Source organism: Hesperophylax consimilis, chromosome 28 (assembly GCF_061612785.1).
Source record: "Hesperophylax consimilis isolate HC1 chromosome 28, BYU_Hcon_1.0, whole genome shotgun sequence".
NCBI classification, from domain to species: domain Eukaryota; kingdom Metazoa; phylum Arthropoda; class Insecta; order Trichoptera; family Limnephilidae; genus Hesperophylax; species Hesperophylax consimilis.
In genome coordinates, this window is record NC_142863.1 from 5,351,908 (window position 1) to 5,365,467 (window position 13,560).

The following is a 13,560-nucleotide window of genomic DNA, read 5'->3' on the forward strand; positions in this document are numbered from 1 at the left end:
AATTTGATGTCATTTTAGTCACGAAATATTTTTCAAAATAGTTGGATTTTCATGAACAAGTGTTCCGACATCATGACAATATATTATTAATTGCCTAAAATTTTATCAGAAAACCTGTTAATTCATTCGTAAGGCCTACATAATAAATTTAGCAGTTTTGAATGAAAATGAATAAACAAAACAATAAAAAAATGAAAACCGATATATATAATACATTTTAACCCCTAGGGCCTTGACAGATAAATTAAACTGTTTTGAAATAAGAATTTTGTTTATAATTTTCATCCAAAGTAAGTACAAATTTTGCTTACTATGTACACGCCTACAACCTTCAACACACTTCTGTTAATCCCATCAGTGGTGTGAGTATTTAGCTAATAATATTAATTAAAATTCCTGTGACGTGGGATACCTAATCTGAGAGTTTAATATGAAGCCGGGCGGGACTTTGACGGGACTGGAGTGGAAAACCTTATTAAAATATCTGCATAGTACGGACCTAAACACTCGGAAAATACCAACAATTAATTTTTAAATTAATGTTGTTGTCTTGTTTGGTCAACCGTTATGACGAAGGTTAGTTTGATTATCTTTGTGTGGATTAAAATCGTTACAAAGATGCCAGTCTAGAACAGAATCTAGGATTGTAAGCCACACAGAACATCAGGAAATAAATAATTCCCTATGAAAAAAAAGGTTGATTACAAAAATTCACTCTGCAGGCAGCGTAACAAATTATCATCCAGCCACCAAATACATAAAACAGAGAACTCACCGAATATATCACTCGCATTGAGATTGGCAGCAATTCCTTAAGCTCAAGGTTAATCTCCAAATTCGGCAGCGGACGGCAATCAGCACAATAAAACTTGCATTTACACCATGAAATAATGATCTGTCACGACAAGCTCTCAAGAGAGTAGAATTTCGAATAAAATTTGAAATAACACATTGTAATTAAAAAAAACAGTAAATTTTCTCGAGACAAAAATATTTAAAATCTTTTATTCGTAAATCGACCAAACAGGAATAGTGGTGCCCTCTTTTGTCAAACAACATAATGATGAATCCAGCTGCTTAATGCACAGATTACTGAATTTCATTTTCACTTACTGCAGATCAAAATCTATACAATAACTGACCAGAGATGTCTATCCTGTCCACTATTTTAAATTTTAATTTTCAAATGTTAAGTTAACTAATTTTAAACCTACTGCTTCTCCAATGACTTTACATGATCGGATCGATAGGCATGACTAACGACGATTTTATACCGATTTCCCGAACACGGTCGAATTGTAGATATCCAGAATGATAAGTCAGACGGATACGTAAAAGTTAAAAATACAAAAAAAAAATTGACCATTTCGAATTGTAATATTAACATTAATATTCATTTGCAGTTCGCGTTTACTCCTTGACACTAAAAAGAGAGTTATTAGTTCATCAGGTCATTAGTCATAGTCATAACTAACGACTTTTGTTTCTCGATGCTGGAACGGAATCAATAAAATTTGATTGGATACAATTGGATTTTGATTTTCAGGTACTCATATTGAAACAATTTTAAACTTTTTTCCACATAGCTATTTCAAATTAGTGGAAAAAAAATCATTTTGATTTGCACGTAGTTGAAAAGTTTAAAGACCAGATCTGAATAACTATGTTTTTGCAACCTTCTCTATCCTTCCTTCATCCCCGCTTATCCAAAAAAATATCCAATTATCCAAGCAATTTTAAAAGAAATAAATTCTTCATTTTCCCTTAAATTATCAACACACGTAGCAACAACAAAAATCTGACAAACAAGTCCGTTATTCTTTACAAAAAATGCTTTAATAAAATCAGGTTTCGGGAACAAGGCTCAAAGCAGATTCAACCTTCGCTTTCGTATATCCCATTTTAATAAACGCCCGAAGTTTCACAATTTTCAGACGCTTATTGCAAAATACACACTGGGGGGTTGGAACTGTGGCGTAACAACTTCTGGACTAAGCTGGGCAGTCGATTTTCGGAACCCTGCTTTAAAATTTATACATTTCTTGCTTTCAAATTTATAAAAAATAGGTTCATTATGCCAATGACTTGTGGGCGTCTCTGCATGGCCGTAATAAGCTGAAATTTGGCTTACGTGTGGTAAGTCGACACAATAATAATCATTTTCACTTGTCTGTCTGGGGTTTAGGATTCGAAAGGTTTGATTAAAAGGTCGATTAAAAAATTAGCGATACCCAACCGGTATCTATCAAATCCGTTTAAAATAATATACAGCAGCATATAATATTGATTAATTTTCCTTCCATTTAATCAAGTATTATTGTGACAGTTATACTACGGTTTCAATTTCAACAATTCTGTTGTAAATAGATTAGACACCATTGGTAACTCTTATGTTGTGTTACCTGATGTTTTTAATATGCCTCTGTTGAAGTAATGGGAAGGAAAATGAGGTATGAAGGGGGTTTAGGTTTTTATTCTTTATATTTAATCCGGGGGTCAAATATTTAAAAAAAAACAAACATCAAAAAAGACACTGGAGACCAAAATTTCTTAACATTTTTTTTAACAAATAATATCAGGAATCACTGGTTAAAGTAATTCAAGTATGTCCCTTAACATCCTGTATATATATACATATAGTGTCCAGAGGTAAAGTACACAATACTACACAATCTTCGAGAGGTGAAAAGATAAAGAACTTTTATAAAATTCCAACTTTTTTTTCCAAACAAAAATATTTTTTCATTGAAGAATATTTATTTTCCCGTACAAACACTACCATCTTTTTGCAAAAAAAATACACTAAGACGTTTGAATTCCAAAAAAGATATTTATCTTTTCAACTTCTAAAATCACGTAGAATCACCCCCCGAAGTTAGTGCACTATATACCCCCGGATATCATGTTTATATAAAGTTCATAAGTCAACCGACCAAACCTAGGTAACTTAATCATGTTACGTAGTGCAAGCACAAAGCAAAATGATATTAATAATATAAGAAAAAAACACACACACAAAAATAAATGAAATCGCTAAGACAAGAGCACAAATAATAATTTCGTAAGCCCAGTCCAAAATCACAGATAATAAAATTAACACTTACGTCATAAAATTAATGACATTTAATGACAAATTAATGACGACCTTTCTTTAAAGATTATATGAGTTCCTAACACAAAAAAAATTAAAAAATTCTTTTCCAACTTGTCTCATATCACGAAAATTAAAATTAAGTGTTGAACATAAACATGTTGTCTTATAGATAATACCAAAGATATTAGAAGTGAGTGTAATATGTACTGAGTGGAATTGTTTTGCCGAGTGTCGCCGGTTTTGTTCACCAATACTACTGCACACCTTCGCTTACGCTAAGGCATCGCTAAGGTATCCGCACTAATACATAGAACAGATTTCTGTGCGTACACGTCCCGATAGCGTTCAAAGTACCCTAATTAGGTAGTACTCCGGCTACGGTCCGGCGGCCAACATAGCATATCTCGTTCTTCTAATATCTTTGGATAATACCTAAGATAATTAACTTGCACACAAACAATTATATGCATTAAACAATCTATATTAATTATGTTTATATTTTAATCTTAATGTTTAATATTTTTAATTTTTATTTGTATCTCTTTAAATATACATATACTTTTTCTTTATTTTTCAGTTTACTATTAATTTTAATATATTTGTTTTTAGTTTTATTTATCATTAAATTTGTTTTTTTTTTCTCTAATTCTTTCTTATGTTTCTATAAAATAGTATTTTTTTAGTTCTTCTGAGTTATTTTTATTATTACTTCATTATGATTTATACTTACATACTTATGTTACTATAAGTATTTTTTAGTTCTTTTATGTCATTGTTATTATTATTTCATGTATAACTACCACAACACGGGCATTAGCCTAGTATGGTAGTTAAAAAAAATGTCTAAAAATGTAACTTGTAAAAATTTATTAAATAATAAAAAATAAAAAAAATTGTAGTCCGTCATCTTCACCTGCGTCTCAATACAAAACTTTCTAGATCACATCTAGGGGATTTTACTCAATAGCGGCAGGTTGAGCTGGACAACTTCTGTACTCAGTAGAATGAATATCCTCTTTTTTAAGGTTCTTGGGACATTCCTCGAAGTCCCCTGACCCGATTACCACTTTCAGCGCAATGACGAAAAAATGTCAGTTAGTTAAACTTGTCTAACTGAGGTGAAACTATGAAATATTTAATGTTTGGATTGAATACAGGGCCCGTAAGTTGCTTACAACGCCACTGATTAGAAAACTGGCAGATAAGTTCACAAAGCGCCCCTCACGTATCGTGGACGTGCATATCAAAGGAGGACGTTGTTTGGTTATAAAAACAGTAATACCGCCTTTATTTTTTAGTCCAGTGTTTACATTATTATTTTAAATTTTGTAAATCAGGACGTAGGATAATGATTATTAATGTTTTTTTATGATATTTAGAACGGCTTATACTCTCAGTATCGCCATTGGAAAAAGACCACCATACAGCATTGAAAAATTAATTTAACCTCTTGTTGGCGACGGATTCAAGATACCGTTGCACAGTGGATAAAAAAGGATTGGAATTCTGGATTGCCGACTTATCGTTTTTGTTTTTCTTTCGCTTTTCTTAATTGCGTTGTTCAAATAGTATTCACTTTCACAGCCACAAACTCGCGAACTTAATGGTTTTTAATGTCGACATGAGGCTCCGTAATCAAACACAGGTTGATGGGGTGACTTTTGAATTTCAACTGAAATACACAAGCGTTGTAGTCGGCATAAGGAGGTAGAAATAAAAATTCAAAATTCAAAATAATATTTATTGCACAAAAATACAGAGTACAAAGGGTATAGCTTATATGTCACATCCTATTTCTTCCAGCTAACCCAACAAATACACATTATATTACATAACCCAACAATTACATGTTAACAAATGTATGTGAATACAAAATAAATAAAAAACAGAGGTATTTAATTTATGTAAGGTATTTATTTAAAGTGTAGTGACATTTGTTTAAAAGAAATGTTTTTAGTGATGATTTAAATAAGTATCTCGGTTATTTGTTTGATGCTACTTGGAAGGTTGTTATATACTTCAATGGCCATGTAGTGTGGTCCTTTTTGAAATATAGTTTTGTTTGCTTTTGGGATTAATAAGTTTTCTGTGAACCTTGTAGCGTGTTTATGAGTTTTTTTGTGGGAACTTTTCTGGAGATGATCGAACTAACAGGCGTAACTCCATTATATATATGTCCTTCACTGTCAGAAGTTTGAGATTTTTAAAAATTGGTCTACATGAATCCCGGTGATCAGAGTTTGTAATTATAATGACATCTTTGGCGTTTTCTGAGTTTCCCCAAAAAAATATTCCGTATTTTATCATTGAGTATACGTATCCATAATATGCGGTGATTACTGACTCGATGTTTAAGATATTTTTAAGGGTGTCTAGAAGAAAAGAAAAGCTACTTAAGCTTCTTTAAAAGATACTTTATTAAGTAGGTGGGAAACAATAATGTTGTAGGTAGAAATCAAAAGGAAAGGTATATAGTATAAAAATGCTAGCTACTAATACCTCTTGTTTGCCAACATATCCTTAAGTTTCAAAGTCGACTAATAATTACGTGTAAAATTCTGAAATTCAGAGGCTAAGAAGACTTGGTATAAAGTATAATTCAATCGATGTTTACCGCCACCACTCAGTGGCCAAATTACAATTTAGTCGATTAGAATATTTGTAACAGATCTTTAAAAAAATCTGTGTTCTGTAAAATGGCGGCCATCCCATGCAACGAAAGCGAATTTTCATTTTACTGAATTGAAAAATAAAATTTCCCAAATGCAGATAGTTCCCTTTTGTAGTATTTATGGAGAATCAAAAGGTTTAATTACAAAAAAATCGTATTAAGCGTAAACAGCAATCCCGAATTTTTACCATTATTTTAACTACGTTATTATTTTGCTATAATACAAGTTGTACAAACTCCATTGTACAACTTTCGATATATCATTAAATCTTTTATAGTTCCTAAGGCGCAACTTTTATCTCTGTATTAATGTTCTATAAAATACCCAATCTGGCGTATTAAAAATTAGCTAAATACAATAATGCTTTAAAACAAACTGTTCATGTTTATTTATATGTATAAATATCAACAAATTTACTACATATTGCTCTGTAACTACTTCTATAGTAACTTAAGTATTTATTTTTTCCTCTTGTTATTAAATATAATTATTTAACTCCTTTTTACAACAGAACTTTCTACGACAAATTGAATTGTACCTGTTTATATTGTTCATACTCACCCTATTATGTTATTTACACACTTATTATAGTACTCCTGAACAACTTTCCTATTACAATGTTCACATATAATCTAATATGTATACACAAAATATTTGATATTGATATTGAATTATGTTTTAGCAATATTGAAAAAAATGTTTGCAATTCCCAATATTTAAGACGCCATAGCATGTTTCACCTGAATACATTCAAAAATAATATCGCCTATTTTAGCCCTCTGACCCAAACGTGTTGACATAATAAGTTAAAGTGTGCTGAAGTAGACATTTTCGTCAATAATTTATATGGATTTAGAAAAAATATTCCGCTATTGTTAAAAAGATATGCTGCACTGATTATATTACGTATTTCTTGCGTTTCTCTTTGTTTCTCTTTTGTTTCTATTTGTTTCTCTGTTATCTCTATTTGTTTCTCTTTTGTCTCTATTTGTTTCTATTTTGTCTCTATTTGTTTTTCTCTTACTTTTCTACTATTTCTTTTTCGTATATTTTTATGATGTAGTATTTTTATTTGTTATATTATTATATTTTAATCTTTACTTAGATATATATATGTAAATTAATGTATCCTATTTCTGAGTGAGTTTTTATAACTAGACTGTTCTGAAATCGTCTTATAAAAATTCCCCGATTCCTCGTATATGTGCACAATATAATACAAAATTTTACAGCATTGACATTTTTGATAATAACCTAAAGAAATATCGATATGAAGTAATGCCTACGATCGATTATTAATATGAGAGTATGGAATGTGTCGGGAGCATCTCCTATCCTCTTCCTATATTCCTCTTCCTCTCCCTTCCTTTAACACCAAAAATTATTTTAAGATATCAAAACTTCATTTCCAATGAACTTTAGCATAAGAAACTTCTGTGGCTTCTGCGACTTCAGTTAACTTGTATATTTATATTTACCATTGAATATTATGTAAAAACTGTTTGTTTCTTACAAATAAATAAAAAAAATACAAAACCTGTATAAATAAATAAATAAAGTAAAATCCTTCGAGGTGTGAATAAATCAATAAATAAAAATAAAAATTTCCTCAAGCTGTCAATCATTGCTTTCTGTAATTTCAACCCCAATTAGGACAAGTGTCATTAGTATAATAAATGTGGTGTATTCAGGTCCCAGTAATATCTGTTGTGAGTATTTTTGTTATTGTTAGTTTTAACATAATTAACAAATGTGTGACTAAATGAATATTTACCATAAAAATAAAGCCAGTCAAAGTAATTTTACGTTGTACTAATTGTCATCATGTGTAGGTAAATGCCTACCAACTCAATTCAAATTATCATTACTGTAAATTGACAGTTCGATATGTTGATAAATAAATTAAAACGGAGCATCTGTGTTCGATTGTCAGAATTTGTCCCGTTGTAAATTATAATTTTAATTGACGTTATAGCCAGACATAAATTTCCTTTGATTTTGTCGAAACAAATATTTATTACTGTGAATAACTATGTTCTTGCTAACTATGCTCATTATAAATAATTGTCATGTTCCGGAAATTACATTTTGTAAAATAATTCATCAGTTGATTTCAAATATTTATATCACTTTTAAATTGGTAATCAAATTTCTGGAAAAGATAGTAAATTTTATCGGCTTCTCTGAAGCCTTCATTCGAAAGGTATACTTATGTATATTGACCATCGTTGGCATTATTAAATTCCATGCTCCGACTAGGAACACAAGACAAAATGTAACATTCTTCTGCAAAACATACACAACCAACAACAGAAACACTCACTAAACGATAAGGTGCATGATCTAGGCAAAAAGTTTTGGGGTACTATTGATATATTTACTGACAGTTATTAATAAATTAGACAACAAACAATTTAATGTATTAACTTTTTGTGATGAATATGCGTTTCCTTTATTTTATTCTGCGCCAATCACAGAACCAGAATTCAATCATTTGGTTTAAATCCGCACAAAAAACGTTCTGTTGGTTCCTTCAGTGAAGTTATATCTTCTATTGATCTGTAACGACCTAGTCAGGTTAGTAAGGTTCGACGAATGTGCATTGTTATCTAAAGTAATTCATAGAAACTTGCATCTGGAACAACAGGTGTTCGTAAACAGAGGGAGGAATAAAGTTCCTTTCCTCTGACCTGTTGAGGTGTCGCAAAACAACTTGGCACTTGGCTGATTTGGCATCGCGCTTGATTCTACCCAGGCGTATTGTCTTCAATTCCTTGGCTGGCTAAGTCCTCCATCACAACACAATCAACATTTTCCGCTTACTGTGGTGGTAGTAGGAGATTTTAAAATATTGTCAGGTTATTCGTAACCGGGAATGTTGTCTTTCTTTTAAAAAAGATGAATGGTCTGACTTTTGGATCACGAAAATCACACACACTCCCGAGTCCGTTCGCATATGTTTGTGTAATTCTCTACTCTATAATTTATTGTTATGTCTCTGCTTTACTTGCAGATTTCTGTGTTGGGAACTCTTTGTCAAAGTAAAAGGTTCTTTTACTACAATTGTGTTTATTTACGTAACAATTAATAAGTCTAGATTTAGCTACACTGTTCATTACCCGAGGGTTGGTAATGCTCTGTTTTTAGAAGCTTTTTGTCTGTCAATAATATCCCACAGGCAATTGCTACACTCTAGTGACATCTGTCGGACTCTGGAGTAAGCTTTATAACTAGTGGCATCTATCGCTTGAATACCCAACTTATTACCATACATCACATTTATAAAATAATACAAAGCTGAAAAATATTAATGAAAGTATTATATTTATCTAATTGACAACTCAAGGTGGAATAGACTACAGGCCCGAAGGATTTAGAAGTGTCATGTGATCAAGTCAGTGCCATCGAGCCACGACGGTTTTCAAATGGGGGGGATTTTAGTTCTTCACTGACTTCGTAAGTTGATGTTCGCGAGCCCTCGATTCTCCAATTGCGATCAATTTTATTATGCACCATCTACGAACGAAAAATTATCAGTAATCTCGATGAATTTTGTCGAATGTTTCATTAAATTTGCATGTATTCTTGAATATTTGATTTTTCAAAAACAAAACGAAACCGCGCATTTTTTAACTCAACTTGGTTATGACATCTAGAGCAGAAGAACGGGATGGGGGTTGTTTCTGCTATCGTGGTACGAGAACACGCCGTCAGATGGAATGCAGGAAAACACTTCTTCTTCTTGACATATAAATTTATTAATTCACAATATAATTGCAGAGGATCTTATTTTCCTCTGCTAAAACTTAAACTGAAAGAAATAAAGGTCTAGTTTCCTCTATTCTTCAGTTTTCCCTAGGTTTACATAAACCTAGTAATTATCTCACGGCTGACTGCCTAGGTACGCATGTACCTACCAGTTATAGCAACACTCGCTCCTCCGTAGGTACGTCTGTACCTACCCGTTATAGCAATACTCTAATACTGTCCTTTTTCTGGGAGGTATCTGTATTTAAACTAAATTCTGAAGGACGTTTTACAAAAATAAAGATGTTCCACCCGCTCGTTGGCAAACAACATTCTTAACATAAATAAAATGCACTTAACTATTATTAATGATACAGACGTGACTTAAACAATACAAATATTTTAAAGGAATTATTTTAAAGGAGATGAAACTTTATTTGGGGTTTTTATTACTATGGGACAGGGGTGGGAAAGGTATTGGCAAATATTTTTAGGCATAATGGTTTAACTAGGGTCATCATAAACATATAAAGCGAACAGCCCTATTTGAAAGCTGCCGCCGCTTGCAGTAAAATGTCACTAATTCTTAAATCATAAATGATACACAAACAAGACAATATGTTTATAAAAATACCAGGCCAATGAATTGTTTTATTGTAGGGTCGAATCTGCAAATGTGGGAAGCTACACTAGCTTTAAAAATACGAACTGTGAGAATGCGCCTGAAGGCTAAATTTTACTGAGCAATATGTAATAGTCGCATTCTGGAAGATACAGGGGTGTTATGAACGGAGACAAAATGATTACCAGCCAACATAATATGGTTTTGCTAAGCCGAAGTCTTCGTCTGTCAAAATAGCGACAGAATTGAGCCTCTGATGAAAGATCTAAGATTATGATACAATATACTAGATTATGACAGTATCAAAGACAAGTCGGTGGCGACTGCTTCAACCCACTCGTTGTTCGTTTGGAATGACTTTTGACGTTTGGCGTGTAAGTATGTGCCTTCGATGAGTATCGAGAATAAAGAAGTCGATCAATATATATATATTTTATTTTTATTTTTTAAATTTTTTTATTTTTTATTATATAAGTACATTTTTGTTTATTTGTTACAATATAAGATCAAATATTTCAAGACCCCTCTTCCATAGAAGCATTAGCTTGTGGCTGGAAATGGAGTGTACATTGTTTTATTACAGTATGTAGGTAATTAAAAATAAAATGATTTTAAACTTATTTGAAGAATGGAATGTTACTTAAGGAGACTAATTGAGATGAGTTATTCTTAAGATTAATTCAATTGGAATTTTTTTATTTTTTGTAAGTTTGTCTTTAAAATATTTTTTCACAGTGTTTATTATTTGGATGTTATCATTAATGTTTCTCCAGGTAGTCGATTGAAAAAAATTCTTGCCCGGTAAGTGTAATAATTTTGTGCAAAGGAAGTGTTTAATTTTGGGCATGGAAAAATATATTTAAGTCGAGTACGGTTTTCAGTTAGAAATTGATACTTGTCTTTTTTATATATACTTTCAATGGCCTGGATTTGAGAATCGAGCCACCGGCCTATAAAAAGTCTGGCCGGCTTTGTTGATAACTATTCTTTCGTCATTTGGCGTAAAATAGTTCTTCAAAAAAAAAAAAAAAATGCACGATTTTACGGAGAAAACCTTTTAAAACTACCATTTTTAAGGGGGCATAAGAATCTGTATATTTCCGATGAACGTATTACTGAAACCTCAAATGTTTCTAGAGGGATCCCTACGGATGTACGTTATTTATATTTAAGATTAATATAAACAGGACCTTACAATTAAAATATTTTATCTACAACAGTTTGAAATTTTTTAAAAACGTTTTTCAAATAAAAAATTAGCGGTAAGCAGTTGATTTTATTTTTCTATACGATGCATTAGTAACTTGCCGAAGGATCCCTCTAGAAACATTTAAGACTTTAGAAATACGTTCATCAGAAATAATTAAAAATAAAACTCGTTGAGATTCTCACTTTATTTTAGAGATTTGATAAGGCAAATTCAACCGCAGGTCTGTCCAATACATCAGAACCGCGCGTCGCATATTTTTGTGCACGGCTGCTTCACTTACGCCGTTAAGATTCTGGCTTCATTTTAGGGTCTTGTCTTAAGTTAAACAGTGAACATCACTAAAAAAAATATTGTAATTTCTAATTATGTCAACTCTATTAAATTGCTGGTACAAAATATACAATGTGAATTTGTGTATAGATGAAAACACAAGACGCCAATTTCATTACTGCTTTTCTGCTTCGACGGTGTCAAGAATTGACGCACGGGGAGGTAATATCAGCGAAGAGACAATTCCTAGAACAGTTATCTGTACAGATTTAAAAAAAGACAGATTCTATCATCAATTTCTAATTTTAATTTTTTTATTGTAATGTAAGAAATATGAGTTAAATTGTAATATATTATAAAAAGCATTAATTACTCGCCTGAAATATCTCCCGAGTAAAAATAAATGCCGCCGACGGGAATTGAACCCGCACCCTCTGATGTCCGGTCAGGTGCTCTAAACCACTGCGCTACTTTGGCTTATTCCCAATCCGCACAGATAATTCAATATGTACTAGTACTTCAATCTACAATTACTGCTTATTATTTTTTTTCACCTGTAAACAACCAAATTTATTTTTGTAGGAAAGGATTTGTTAGTGCTGAATATCCCACTAGATGGCGTCGAGATGTATTATTTGGTGAAATATTTTAACTTGTCAAATATATTCCCGTCGGTGGCTTTTATTATTACTCGGGAGATATTTTCAATTTGAATGGATATTTCAGGCGAGTAATTAATGCTTATAATAATTTGTTTTCCTTTGTGCTATGCATAAAAACCTTGTTTTATGAACATTAGTTTATTATTAAAAAAATATTAAAATATTATATTAGGTCATTATTGTTCTTGTATACCTTATCAGAAAGGAAATGCTCTTGGGCGTTATAAGGGAACCACGATTACTGATATAAAATATTGCTAATTTACATTTTAAAAACGGGACTGCAGGTCTTTAACGAATGAATTCATAGATTTCTTTAAAACTATCAATGATACATTAATGTTTTATGAGGATTTCAGAATACGTATTCATAAAAATTATAATATTTTCGCATTTCATCGTTATATTTATTAGGATAAGCGCAGTTGTAAGAACACTTGTTCGGTAATATTTTGAATTTATTGACATTTCGTTGGGAAATGCCATGCAATCACGTTTTCCCTCCACCATAGATTTGGATTCAAAGTCATTCATAGAAAATCGCACTAATGCTTTGTCCAGGGTTTTTTAGGTTTATGACCATATTTATTTATTATTTATTTATTACACGCCATAGTGGACTTTTCTTAAAATAATTACAAGCTATTTGTATCAAAGTAAACACTTAAAAATTAATACAATAAAGAAAAATGTTAAGATAATGACAAAAAAGGTTGCAAAAAAAAACTCAGACCAAAATACATATGAACAATGAAAAACACAACATAATGATGACAAAAAAGGTTGCAAAATAACACAGAATAAAATACATATGAACAATGAAAAACACAACAGAATAATGACAAAAAAGGTTGCAAAAAAACACAGAACCAAAGACATATGAACAATAAAAAATAACAGAATAATGACAAAAAAGTTTGCAAAAAACACTGAACAAAATTCATAGTTAAAAATGTGAACAGCAATAAGGAAGTTGAGTGAAAAATATTTTGACTTATAAAAAATATGTTCATGTAGATAAAAAATATCGATTCTAAATATATAAATATATTTCTATATTATTATTCTTAGAATTAGTTAAACGTTCTTGAAAAAGCATTCAATAGCAATAGACTGTATACGCTCCACGATTGGTCGAAAGAATTCTGACGTCACATGTGTCGTGACTTGTACGTACAACGGATCACTTATGGTGCATCTCTTTCTATTACATGAGAGATGGTCGGTTTAGATGAGAGAGGTGTATAGGCCAAACGTTTATTTGAGTTTGTCAAATATATGTA